Here is a 14,510-nt window from a genome sequence, read left to right as displayed (position 1 = left end):
ACAGTACAGTGATCTTTATAAAGATCTTTGTATTCCTAGTCCTGTGACAGAGACAAAGAGGCATCCTCTACCTATAGAGGACGTAATATGTAACCCCATCACCAACCAGCCTCTTCCTGAGACAACTTTTTCAATTCTGACCAGCGTCAGTTTATAAGGTAACAATCCTGGAAAGCGTCAACGTATCCCAGTATTCAGAGAATGTTTTTGGAAGTTTATTTTACTTCATGCTAGTGGTAAATTTAGGATATTTTTTGCTCTTATTTGGGAAAAAAATTGGAAATTTGGCAAAAATTTTGAAAATTTAGCAATTTTAAAATTTTGAATTTTTATGCCCTTAAACCAGAGAGTTATGTCACACAAAATATTTAATAATAACTTCTACCACATATCTACTTTACATCAGCACTATTTATGAAACATAGTTTTTTGATAGGAGGTTAGAAGGGTTAAAAGTTTATCAGCAATTTCTAATTTTTCCAACAAAATTTATAAAAAACATATCTTAGATACCACATCACATTTGAACTGACAATCAGAGGCCTACATGGAAGAAAATACCCAAAGGTGACAAATTCTAAAAATTGCACCCCTCAAAGTGCTCAAAACCACATCCAAGACGTTTATTAATCATTTAGGTGCTTCTCAGTAAATACAACAATGTGGAAGGAAAACAATGTTGCCTTAACCCAAATATTGCTTTTTAGCAACAGTTACAGGAGAAATTGGATGATTCAATTTGTTGAGCAACTTCTAAGTACAAAGACAGCCAATATGTAGTGGTAAGCTACTGTTTTGGTGCACAACAAAGCTCAGAAGGAAAAGAGTGCATTTGACTTTTTGAACGCAAAATTGGCTGGAATCGTTAGCGGACGCCATGTCACCTTTGGAGAACCCCTGATGTGCCTAAAATTTAAACCCCCCCATAAGTGACCTCAATTTGAAAACTGTACCCAGCATGCAATTTATCTGTGTCACGCTGTACAAAGGTTATGGTAAGACGTAGTACGGCGTATTTCCCACTAGGTGGCAGCAGAGTAGTGAAGGAGAGACATAGTAACACTGTAACAGAATATAGCTGAAGTACAGCAGAGTAATTACAGCAGGCAGTTAACAGGGGAACTACCCGGGTGCAATACAGTAGTCAAACAGTCAGAGTCTTAAGCCAGGAAAATCGAGTCACTGTAAAGGGAGGATAAAAATCAAGTTAGAAAACAGAACCGAGTCGGAAGCCGGGAGATCAGGTATGCAGATGGAAACACAAACAACAGATAGGAGCAGGAACTCAGGGACAGACGGACGAACGGGGAAGGATAAAGATCATGGCACTGTAACAAGGAGTCAGATCAAACAGAAATTCTCACCAAAGACAGTCACAGGCTGCAGAGCAAAACTATAACCAGCACCAGGATGCAATTGCAGAGACCAGATATAGTGTCTCTTGAAACCAGAATGAGGCTGATGGGAGTTAACCTCTGACATGACCAGGCCAGGCCTGGGAAACTCTGGAGTGGAGAATCCCAGTTCTGGATCATGACAATCTAGATGTGTAAATGAAAAAAATACCTTTTTACTACAGAAATGTTGTTGTAATGCCAATTTTTTAATTTCTACAATGGTAGCAATGGAAAAAGGACCATACAATTTGTTGCAAAATTTCCCCTGAGTACAGGGATACTCCATATGTGAAGGTAAACTACTGTTTGGGCACACAGCAGGGCTCAGAAGTGAAGGAGCGCTATTTAAATTTTGAAGTGCAAAATTGTTTTGAATAGATAGTGAATGCCATGTTGTGTTTTCAGATTCCCTGATGTCCCTAAACAGTAGAAACCCCCAAAAGTGACCCTATTTTAGAAACTAGACCCCTTTTTGGACTTATGTAGATTTATAGTGAACACATAGAACCCACAGTTGCTTCACAGAATTTTATAGCGTAATAGTCGTGAAAATAAAAAATCATATTTTCCCCACAAAAATATTTTATTTTCACAAGGGCAACAGGAGAATTTGCGATATTTAATTTGTTGTGCAGTTTCTCCCGAGTATACTAATACCCCATATGTGGTGGAAAAGAAGTCTTTGGGCACATATAGGGCTTAGAAGGGAAGGAATGCCATTCGACTTTTTGAGCGCAAAAATGATGTGCCAAAACAGTGTAAACCTTCTACAAGTGACCCTATTTTGGAAACTAGACCCCTCAAGGAATGTATCTAAATGTGTGGTGAGCATTTAAATCCCCAGGTGCTTAACATAATTTTATAAGATAGAGCCATGAAAATAAAAAAAACAAAGTCTTTCACACAAAATGTTGCTTTATAAACAATTTTTCACATTTTGACAAGGCTAATGAGAGAAAATGGACCATAAAATTGGTTGTGCAATTTTTACTTAGTACAGAAATATCTGTAAGGGTTCAGAAGGGGAGGAGAGCCATTTGAATTTTGAAGTGTAAAATTGACTGGAATAGGTAGCAGACGCAATGTCACCTAAATCGTGGAAACCCCCCACAATTGACCCCATTTTGGAAACTGCACCCCTCAATGAATTTATCTAGAGGTGTGATGAGAATCTTGACCCCTAAAGATGCTTCACAGAATTATATAATGTTGAGCTGTGAAAATGAAAACATACTCTTTTACCACAAAAATGTTGATTTAATCCTATCCTAATCTTTTTCAATTTTACAAGGGTAACAGGGGACCATAACATTTGTTGTGCAACTTCTCCTGCGTTCAGAGATACCTCATATGTGGTGGAATTACTGTTTGGGCACACAGCAGGCCTCGGAAGGGAAGTAGAGCTATTTTAGCTGGAACAGAATGCAAACACCATTTCTCATTTGAAGATCCCCTGACATGCCAAACAAGCTTAAAACCTCTACACTTAAACCCATTCTGGAAACTACACCTCTAGTTGAATAATTGAATTCAGCTAGGAGTGTGAGGAATTTTAACCGTCAGGTGATTGATAGATTTGTATAACGCTGTGACTATAAAAAAATACCATTTTTTTCTTTTTACTGAAATGTTGTTTAGGCCCAAAAGTTTTAGTTTTCAAAAAGGGAACAGGAGAAAATGGACCATGCAGTTTGTTGCACAATTTCTCCTGAGTTCTCCAATACCCCATATGGGGTTGAAAACTATTTTTGAGGCACAGTACAAAGCTCAGAATTGGAGCACCAAACTGGAGTGCAGATTTGCTAAAATGGTTTTGGGGTGCCATGTCACATTGGCAGAGCCCCTGATATGTCAGGAAAGCAGTTCACCATTTAAGTGACACCATTTTATAACTTACACCCTCAATTACTTCATCTTGGGGTGCAGTGAGCTGAGCACATTGACAACACATGTATGACACAAAATTTTATATTATTGGGCGGTGAAAAAAAAAAAATACATTTTCACCACTAAAATGTTTTTTTGAGCCTCAAATTTCCAATTTTCACAAAGAGAATAAGTAATGCGTTCCTGTTATGTGTTACACAATCGTTAATGTTGCAGTACCCCATATGTGACTGTGCAGTAATGTTTGGCCACACTGCAGGGCTTGGAAGGAAAGGCGTCATTTGACCTTTGATGCACAGATATTAGTAGAAAAGATTTTGGACTCATTTTGCAGAGCCCCTAAGCACCAGAAAAGCAGAAACCTCCTCAAATGACCTCACTTGGGAAATTACACCTCTCTGGGAATTTATGTTCAGGTGTAGTGATGATTTCTCCGGAAAAAAACAGTGGAGTCAAGCAAAGTGAATGTGGCAAAATTAAAAATTTCAAATAAGCCCTTGTAGTGCCCAAAACATTACATTGCCTATACATTGTGCTCAGCTCGAGCTACTGGAGACAAACATCCCGTAAATTAGGCAAAGCTTCCTCACTAAAATGTTGTCAAACATTTGGACATTAACTGTAGTTTAGGAACATTGTAGTGCTCAGAATTGAATGGGGAATTTTGATTTGGGACTGCAGATTTTGTTGAAATTATTTTTTGAGGGAAGCTATATTCCTTTGTAGAGCATTTGTACAGCTGGTACCTTGGCAGTTTCCTATATTTCTGTTAATACATGACGTACCTGAGTGGGGAGATTATCTGAAATCGAGCCCTGGTGATCACATTGCAGGGATCCAGATTGGGTGGGAGAGGGAGCGCGTTCTCTATCATAGCCCCTCCTTTAGTGTTGTGATCGCTTTTTATTGCAGTATTAAGTAGGATAAACAGCCAGGGTGGTGCAGGCACTGTGCCTTGCTTTAAGAGCCAGGGCTCGGCTATCATGTATGCCGAACTCACAACAGTAATCACACAGGCACAGCTCCTGTGCCCCATACCATCGCCATGACGTACCCATACATCATAAGTCAAAAACCCCTTCCCAACCATGACGTATGGGTATGTCATAGGTTGTGAGGGGGTTAATCATAATCACAGATGGTGATTCTTTTTTGTAAGAACCATTAGACTATGGAACTGTTTGTCACATAATATTGTAAAGGTTGAGTCCCTACAAAAGTATAAGGAGGATTGAATGCTTTTTAGAAAAATATGTTGCAGGTTATGGGTACTACATTCTGTGATGGGACATTGATTAACGGAACTAGTCCGTTTGGCGTATGGGAAGTTGGGAAGGATATTTCTCCTATTATTGGACAGTTAGCAAAGGCTGCATGTTTTGTTTGCCTTTCTCTGGCTCAACTATGAAACTTTGGATGGAGTTAAAAAAATCCTCTTGCAAGAGAAAATATCTGCTTGTAAAAACAAACATGTGTATGTAGTTTACTGTATATGGTGCCCTTGTGAATTTTTCTATATTGGTAAAACTATTTGCTCCCTGCTTATTAGATTCCGTGAACACTTTAACTCTATCTTGACAAGGAAAGGATCTCCTAAATTAATTGAGCATGTGAGAACTGTCTACATGAGTAATCTAGAATGTCTAACCTTCACAGGTATAGAGAGAATAAAAATACCCCCATATGGGGGAGATTCCCATAGAACCCTCTTACAAAAACAATCCCGCTGGATCAATGATTTGAAAGCACATGGTTGTTTAAACCTTAATGAAAAGAAAGATCTCTCTGTTATTTTTGTAGGGGAAAAAAAGGAAAAAATATTTTTGTAGGGAATTTATTTAGTTGATTTAATAATACCTGAATTTTATGTATCAATGTATTCCATCGCTATTGTCCGGTCTTGATATAACTCCATTTTGACTTATAGTCTGTAATCGGTTTTAGTTGTTTTTAATGTTATTCACTTATTTCATAGAATCATAGAATGGTAGAGTTGGAAGGGACCTCGAGGGCCATTGGGTCCAACCTCCTGTGAGTGCAGGCTTTCCTAAATCACCCCAGCTATATGTTTATCCAGTTTCCACTTGAAGATTTCCATTGATGGAGAGCTCACCACCTCCCGTAGTTGCCTATTCCACTCCCTGACCGTCCTCACTGTCAGAAAGTTTTTCCTAATGTCTAATCTGAATCTCCTTCCTTTTAGTTTCATGCTATTGCTTCTTGTACTTCTTTGTGCTAATAAGAATAGGGTAGTTCCCTCTGCACTGTGACTACCTTTCAGATATTTGTAGACCGCTATTAAGTCTCCTCTCAGCCTTCTCTTTTTCAAACTAAGCATTCCTAGTTCTGTTAGCCGTTCTTCATATGACATGGTTTGCAGACCTTCTGCCATCTTAGTTGCTCTTCTCTGGACTTGCTCCAATATATCGATGTCTTTCTTGAATTGGCATGCCCAGAACTGTACACTGTATTCCAGGTGGGGTCTGACCAGGGCACAGTATAGGTGAATAATTACCTCTCTTAATCTAGAGTCAATAGTTGTTTTGATAAATTCCAGAATTTTGTTGGCCTTTTAAGCTGCAGCTCCACATTGTTGGCTCATGTTGAATCTGGGAAATAAGTCTTTTTCCCCGGTGCTATCACCTAGTTTTATTCCATCCCTACTATATATGCTTTTTACATTTATTTTACCCAGATGTAGGACTTTGCATTTATTCCTGTTAAAAACCATTCTGTTCTCCTCAGCCCAATGTTCAAGTGTGTCTAGATCCTTCTCAATACGCTCTCTTTCCTCTCTAGTGTTGGCTACTCCTCCTATCTTAGTATCATCTGCCAATAATTACCAATAATTCCATTATCCAGATCATTTATAAAGATATTAAACAGTACTGGTCCCAGTGGTGCACATATGTAATTAACAGTGTCACCTATACTCATCTTTAAGGATGTGAGAGGTGAGCCGGTGATGTCAGGACCCGTAGAAGCGTGACCACCCACGCGAAATGGCAGTTGTCATCCTTCTGCTCTTCGCATCCTCCCCTTCCCATTCATTTTGCTTTTAGCAGATGAAATAAAGGATTGACTTTTCAAGATGTCGGGTGAGTGCTGACCTTTCTTTTATGATCTTCTGCAGTTCACAAACACGAAGAACATTTTTTCACCTTTCCGAGGAAATCTTTGGTGAATCTGCAACACAATCCATGGCAAAATCCACACTGGGACTCTTGTCTTTGGACACTCTCAGATAAGTTTTTGATGTCTCCATCTCATCTTGATAGGGCTGTTTATATAATTGTTTGGTGTTTATTTGGCCTATGCAGGGTTTTATAGGGTCATTCAGGGTATCCCATCGGTGAATGGGGGCGCCACAACCTTAGGGCATCATACCCTACATTGCAAGGTAGGGAGAGCTTGATTAGGGCTTTATAGGGTTATTTTATCCCTTCTTTTGTTATTACACACCCTCCATTTATTGTGTCTTTTGTTATTGTGGTTTATGACCTTTTAATGGCATTATTAAAAGTTATTTTTTAATGAGGATTATTTTTTGGTTTTCCCAAAATCCACATTTTCAACATGTAGATCTGTTGTGCTATCATTGTTGCAATTTTTTGGCCCATGTGGATGTAGAATCTAAGAAAATTTATTTTAGAAATTCATCCAACAAGAGATTATTTTTATTAGAAATATCATAATACAAATATGTGATTTATCAGAACATTATAATTAGGGATGATCGAATATCACAAATATTCGGCTATATTCGGCTTCACGAATATTCAACGAATAGGTCGCCGCTATGCGAATATTCGATGCGCAATGTAAGTCTATGGGAAGCCCGAATAGTTGCTATTCGGCAACTATTCGGGTTGCGCATTGAATATTCGCAAATAGTCGAATAGCGGCGACCTATTCGTCGAATATGGGCGTAGCCGAATATTTGAGGTATTCAATCATCCTTAATTATAATCATATTTCTTTAAAAAAATATTTATATATTAACATAAACATATTATACATCTACTTGGCAGTCACTATATACTCTACGTTGTTTCCAAGTACAAATTGTTTTGGGAACATGACTATGCGTTTGTCTGTATCGCATTCTAAATATAATCCTAGTATTTGTTTCCAACATTCCATTAATTTATTGAATTGAAAACATTGGCATAAAACCAAATTACCATTTGTTTTAATGTCAATGATCACAGCACTTCAGATAATCCATCTTGGCAATTGATATAATCTTTACAAACTCGGTTGACAGCTCAGTTATCTCAAGGTACAAATCTAATTTTACTGCACTGTGAACTATTGACAAATTCTCTGGATCTGGATAAAGTAAATGAAAATTAAAAGATTTACTTCTGTGGCTGAAAGTAGCTAGGGGAAATGATGCAAACAGCATTATCCATCTGTTACACAGATGTGACATGTGTTATTGACGTATTTTTTGGGGTATCCAGCGCTGTAGAAAACATGCCAAGGATTCAATTTGCATTTTGCTTGTTTTGCCTCCGGAAACAAATTTACATATGCATATTACGGTATACGCCATTTAATTGAATTGTATTAGTATAAAGTTATATCAATGTCTTTGCTACTGTTTTCTATAAATCAATGAAATGTATGCTAAGGTGCTTTAAATGCCTATTTAATAGCTTTAATGTGCTCAATTACCGCTACATAATAGCCAGAAGGTTAATACTGCAGCTATTGGCGAGGTTTGGGGCATGAATAAATATATAAGAAAACATCTTTTTTAAGGGAAATGTTTGATTCTTTTCCTAAAATAATGATTTTTTGTTTTTCCACAAACGAACCTCAGGTGTAAAGCCTTGGGATTGTTAAAAAGATCTCTGCGCATAGATTGAATATGGTATAACAATTGACGGCATCTAATTAGAAATGTAATTAAAGGATTTTTCTAAAAGCTAAAAGTATAAATATGAAACAGATTTTCCTTTTTAAGGTAGATGAAAGAAATATGTTTGTTTTGTCATTTTTTGAAAATCACAGTTTTATAGGTCGATACAACAACATCTAAGTTATACAATGCAACTCATTTACTTTTAAGGGCCTTATTGTTCCTTACCTTGTTTCCAATTTCATACAGAAATGATCAAAAATGGAAGCCATACAATGTATCCTGCCTATTTTCCTCTAGACACAATAAGTGAACAATTTCATAGCATGGCACCATTCAGATTATCTTATCGTGGCCGCTATAAGGCCCGAGAGTCAGGGGGGCCTGGTGCTACAGTTGATACTGGACCTCACACACGTTTCGCAGATGCCGATACAGTTGAAAGCAATGATGAAAGAGGGAGCGCTCTGCTCCCTCCTCCATCATTCTCTCACTGTGTCTGCACTCTGACATCTCAGTACAGTGGGCACGATGACATCACTGCAGCACACCCGCTGTGCTGAGATGGGCAGAGCACGGGACTCAAACCACTGAAGACACCAGAGCAGCGGGGAAAGAGGAGAGGTGACTATTTTATTTATTTATTTATTCATTTATTTATTTTTTAAATCAGTGAGTATACTGGTGGAGAACTATAGGGTGTCTCTGCCAATGTGCATGCATAGGCAGAGATATGTCAGTCCCTGCCAGCAGATGAAGAAGAAAAGCCGTCCAGGGATCCACCTTAACTTGTGCACATAGCGGTTCAGTCCCTGGCTTCTATTAACAGTATATTGTTCTCTGAAAAGCTGAAACATTTCTGAGTTAAACATATCTGGCTGTGATCATATGGTTGGGCAGAAGTTTGGGATTTCCACACCCATGGTATTTTCTTGGGCAAATTCATTGGGCTGTCACTTGGAGTGGCTTTACATCAATTTTGAAAGATTTCTCAGAGGTGCTGAGCACTTGTTGGGTGCCTTGCCCTCCCTCTGTGTCTCGACTTATCCTAAATTATCTTAATTGAGCTGAGGTTGGATGATTGTGGTACCAAGTTATCTGATACAACACTCCATCCTTGGTCGCTGTGTAGCCCTTACATAGTTGGAGGTTGTTTTGAGCCATTGTCCTGTTGTAAAACAAATAATATTCCCACTATGTGAACACAAGAGGTAATAGCATTCCAATAAAGAAAACTGTATTAGCCAATTTGGGCTAGTGTGCCTTCAATTTGTAATAAATCGCCAACAGTGTCATCAGTAAAGCTCTCACACATCACTACACCTGCTCCCTATGGTTCACGTGTGCAGCACACATATACACACCATTCCATCACCTCTTCTAAGTCTCATAAATATGGTAATTGAAATAAAAAATTTCAAATGTTGAATAATCAGTAGAGATGAGCGAAAATCTAGAAGCTCGAGTACGGTTCGGTTCGTCGAACAAAGGCCGCGTTCGAGTCCGGTTCGGTGAACCGTTTGACGAACCTCTCGACGAACCTCTCAAACTCCATTAAAAACAATCACAAATACCCATGCGAAAACTAAACAGCTGGACGAGAAAAAAGAGGAGACACAGATATAGGCATGACATGCCCTTCTAAAATCATGTAAAACACAGAAAAGTGACACCAAGCAGAGTCTCCCTTTTTTCCCAAAATTGGGCCACACAGACACCACTTCAGTGGCATCACTTGTGCCCCAGTTGCAAACTGGACAGGTTGATTTGCATCAAGCACATTCAAAAATACGCCAGCTTTAACTGTCCCTGGGATGACACCGGGGTAGGTAGCAAAGTCTTTGCTGATCCCAGATCTGTTAATCTTGGATAATTTTTAAAAACACTGCAAGGGGACTCCAAGCAGAGTCTCTCTTTTTTTCCAAAAATTGTCCCCACAGACACCACTTCAGTGGCAGCACTTGTGCACCAATTGCAAACTGGACAGCTTGATTAGCATCAAGCACCTTAAAAAATACGCCAGCCTTAACTGTCCCCAGGATGACACCGGGGTAGGTAGCAAAGTCTTTGCTAAACCATGACTTGTTCATCTTGGCTCATTTTTAAAAACACAGCAAACGGACTCCAAGTAGAGTCTCCCTTTTTTTCCAAAAATTGGGCCCCACAGACACCCCTTCAGTGGCAGCACTTGTGCCCCAGTTGTACACTTCACAGGTACATTTGCATCAAGCACATTCAAATATACACCAGCCTTTTCTGTCCCCAGGATGACACTGGGAAAGGTAGCAAATTCTTTGCTGAACCATGACTTGTTCATCTTGGCTCATTTTTAAAAACAACGCAAGGGGACTCCAAGCAGAGTCTCCCTTTTTTCCAAAAATTGGGCCCCACAGACACCACTTCAGTGGCAGCACTTGTGTCCCAGTTACAAACTGGACAGGTGGATTTGCATCAAGCACTAATCAAAAATATGCCAGCCTTAACTTTCCCCAGGATGACACCGGGGTAGGTAGCAAAATCCTTGCTGAACCATGACTTGTTCATCTTTGCTAATTTTTAAAAACACAGCAAGTGGACTCCAAGCAGAGTCTCCCTTTTTTCCAAAAATTGGGCCCCACAGACACCACTTCATTGGCAGCACTTGTGCCCCAGTTGCAAACTGAACAGGTTGATTTGCATCAAGCACATTCAAAAATACGCCAGCCTTAACTGTCTCTGGAATGACACCAGGGTAGGTAGCAAAGTTTTTGCTGATCCCAGATCTGTTCATCTTGGATCATTTTTAAAAACACTGCAAGGGGACTCCAAGCAGAGTCTCCCTTTTTTTCAAAAATTGGGCCCCACAGACACCACTTCAGTGGCAGCACTTGTGCCCCAGTTGCAAACTGGACAGGTTGATTTCCATCAAGCACATTCAAAAATACGCCAGCCTTAACTGTCCCCAGGATGACACTGGGGTAGGTAGCAAAGTCCTTGCTGAACCAAGACTTGGTCATCGTGGCTCATTTTTAAAAACACAGCAAGGGGACTCCAAGCAGAGTCTCCTTTTTTTCCAAAATTGGGCTACACAGACACCCCTTCAGTGGCATCACTTGTGCCCCAGTTGCAAACTTGACAGGTAGATTTGCATCAAGCACATTCAAAAATACGCCAACCTTAACACTCCCCAGGATGACACCGGAGTAAGTAGCAAAGTTTGTGCTGATCCATGATTTGTTCATCTTGGATCATTTTTAAAAACACAGCAAGCAAGTGGACTCCAAGCAGACTCTACCTTTTTTCGAAAAATTGGGCCCCACAGACACCGCTTCAGTGGCATCACTTGTACCCTAGTTGCAAACTGGATGTTTTGATTTGCATCAAGCACATTCCAAAATACGCCAGCCTTAACTGTCCCTGGGATGACACCGGGGTAGGTAGCAAAGTCTTTGCTGATCCATGATTTGTTTATCTTGGATCATTTTTAAAAACACAGCAAGCAAGCGGACTCCAAGCAGACTCTCCCTTTTTTCCAAAAATTGGGCCCCACAGACACCACTTCAGTGGCAGCACTTGTGCCCTAGTTGCAAACTTGACAGGTAGATTTGCATCAAGCACATTTCAAAATACACCAGCCTTAACTGTCCCCAGGATGACACCGGGGTAGGTAGCAAAGTCCTTGCTGAACAAAAGACTTGTTCATCTTGCTCATTTTTAAAAACAACGCAAGAGGACTCCAAGCAGAGTCTCCCTTTTTTTCCAAAAATTGGGCCCCACAGACACCATTTCAGTGGCAGCACTTGTGCCCCAGTTGTACACTTCACAGGTACATTTGCATCAAGCACATTCAAATATACACCAGCCTTATCTGTCCCCAGGAGGACACTGGGGTAGGTAGCAAACTCTTTGCTGAACCATGACTTGTTCATCTTAGCTCATTTTTAAAAACAACGCAAGGGGACTCCAAGCAGAATCTCCCTTTTTTCCAAAAATTGGGCCCCACAGACACCACTTCAGTGGCAGCACTTGTGCCCCAGTTGCAAACTGGACAGGTTGATTTGCATCAAGCACATTCAAAAATATGCCAGCCATAATTGTCCCTGGGATGACACTGGGGTAGGTAGCAAAGTCTTTGCTGATCCCAGATCTGTTCATCTTGGATCATTTTTAAAAACACTGCAAGGGGACTCCAAGCAGAGTCTCCCTTTTTTTCAAAAATTGGGCCCCACAGTCACCACTTCAGTGGCAGCACTTTTGCCCCAGTTGCAAACTGGACAGGTTGATTTGCATCAAGCACATTCAAAAATACGCCAGCCTTAACTGTCCCCAGGATGACACTGGGGTAGGTAGCAAAGTCCTTACTGAACCAAGACTTGGTCATATTGGCTCATTTTTAAAAACACAGCAAGGGGACTCCAAGCAGAGTCTCCTTTTTTTCCCAAAATTGGGCTACACAGACACCCCTTCAGTGGCATCACTTGTGCCCCAGTTGCAAACTTGACAGGTAGATTTGCATCAAGCACATTCAAAAATATGCCAACCTTAACTCTCCCCAGGATGACACCGGAGTAGGTAGCAAAGTTTTTGCTGATCCATGATTTGTTCATCTTGGATCATTTTTAAAAACACAGCAAGCAAGCGGACTCCAAGCAGACTCTACCTTTTTTTTTGAAAAATTGGGCCCCACAGACACCACTTCAGTGGCAACACTTGTGCCCCAGTTGTAAACTGGACAGGTTGATTTGCATCAAGCACATTCAAAAATATACCAGCCTTAACTGTCCCTGGGATGACACCGGGGTAGGTAGCAAAGTCCTTGCTGAACAAAAGACTTGTTCATCTTAGCTCATTTTTAAAAACAACGCAAGGGGACTCCAAGCAAAGTCTCCCTTTTATTCCAAAAATTGGGCCACACAGACACCACTTCAGTGGCAGCACTTGTGCCCCTGTTGTAAACTGGACAGGTTGATTTGCATCAAGCACATTCAAAAATATACCAGCCTTAACTGTCCCCAGGATGACACCGGGGTACTTAGCAAAGTCTTTGCTGAAAAATGACTTGTTCATCTTGGCTCATTTTTAAAAACAACGCAAGGGGACTCCAAGCAGAGTCTCCCTTTTTTCCAAAAATTGGGCCCCACAGACACCACTCCAGTGGCAGCACTGTGTGCCAGTTGTACACTTCACAGGTACATTTGCATCAAGCACATTCAAACATACGCCAGCCTTAACTGTCCCCAGGATGACACCGGGGTAGGTAGCAAAGTCTTTGCTGAACCATGACTTGTTAATCTTGGCTCATTTTTAAAAACACAGCAAGGGGACTCCAAGCAGAGTCTCCCTTTTTTCCAAAAATTGGGCCACACAGACACCACTTAAGTGGCATCACTTGTGTCTCAGTTGCAAACTTGACAGGTACATTAGCATCAAGCACATTCCAAATCCACAAGCCTTTACTCTCCCCAGGATGACACAGGGGTAGTAAAGTCCTTGCGGATCCATGACTTTTTTATCTTGATGAACGTTAGTCTGTCCACATTGTTACTGGACAGACGCGTGCGCTTATGTGTCAGCACACACCCAGCAGCACTGAAGACACGGTCAGAGACAAACCTGGCTGCGGGACACGACAAGATCTCCAAGGCATAAGTGGGGAGCTCAGACCATTTTTCAAGATTTGAAGCCCAAAATGAGCAAGGCTCCAGTTGCAAAGTCATGGCATTGATGTTCATTTGGAGATACTCCTGGGAGATTCACTCTGTGCACCACTGGTGTTTGCTGGAAAAGCCAAGCTAAGATCGAGTAACTGCTGATACTTCTGCATACGTGCGTCCCTTTCTATGGCTGGAATTATTTCACAAAATTTGGACTTGTACCGGGGATCTAACAGTGTGGCAACTTAGTTTTCATCATCACTTCTAATTTTGACAATCCAAAGGTCATGTTGTAGGTAGTGCAGCAAGAAGGTGCTCATGTGTCTTGCGCATCCATGCGGACCAAGTCCTCGTTGTGTTTATGGCATAAAGATGCAAACCGTGCTTTCTTTCTCTGACATCTCCCCCAACCTTGTTCAATTGAAATTTGACCAAGGTCTCCCTCATCTGCTGAGTCTTCCATGTCCATCGAGAGTTCGTCCTCCATTTCTTCCTGGTCTCCTGCACCTTCCTCAACATTTTGGCTGCTGCCATGCGCCCTTGTTAATTCCTCTCCCCCACCGTCCCATGACTGCCGCCTTTGTGATGATGAACATCTGGACCTTGTCGATGTTGGTATCCCTTGCGCATATGAATCCTCCTGTAGTTCCTCCCCTTCCTGTTGTCTCACCCCCTGACTCCGAATAGTGTTTAGCGTGTGCTCCAGCATGTAAATGACTTGAATTG

The sequence above is a fragment of the Anomaloglossus baeobatrachus genome, chromosome 4 (genome assembly GCF_048569485.1).
Source record: "Anomaloglossus baeobatrachus isolate aAnoBae1 chromosome 4, aAnoBae1.hap1, whole genome shotgun sequence".
NCBI lineage: Eukaryota > Metazoa > Chordata > Amphibia > Anura > Aromobatidae > Anomaloglossus > Anomaloglossus baeobatrachus.
This window is presented reverse-complemented; position numbering follows the sequence as displayed.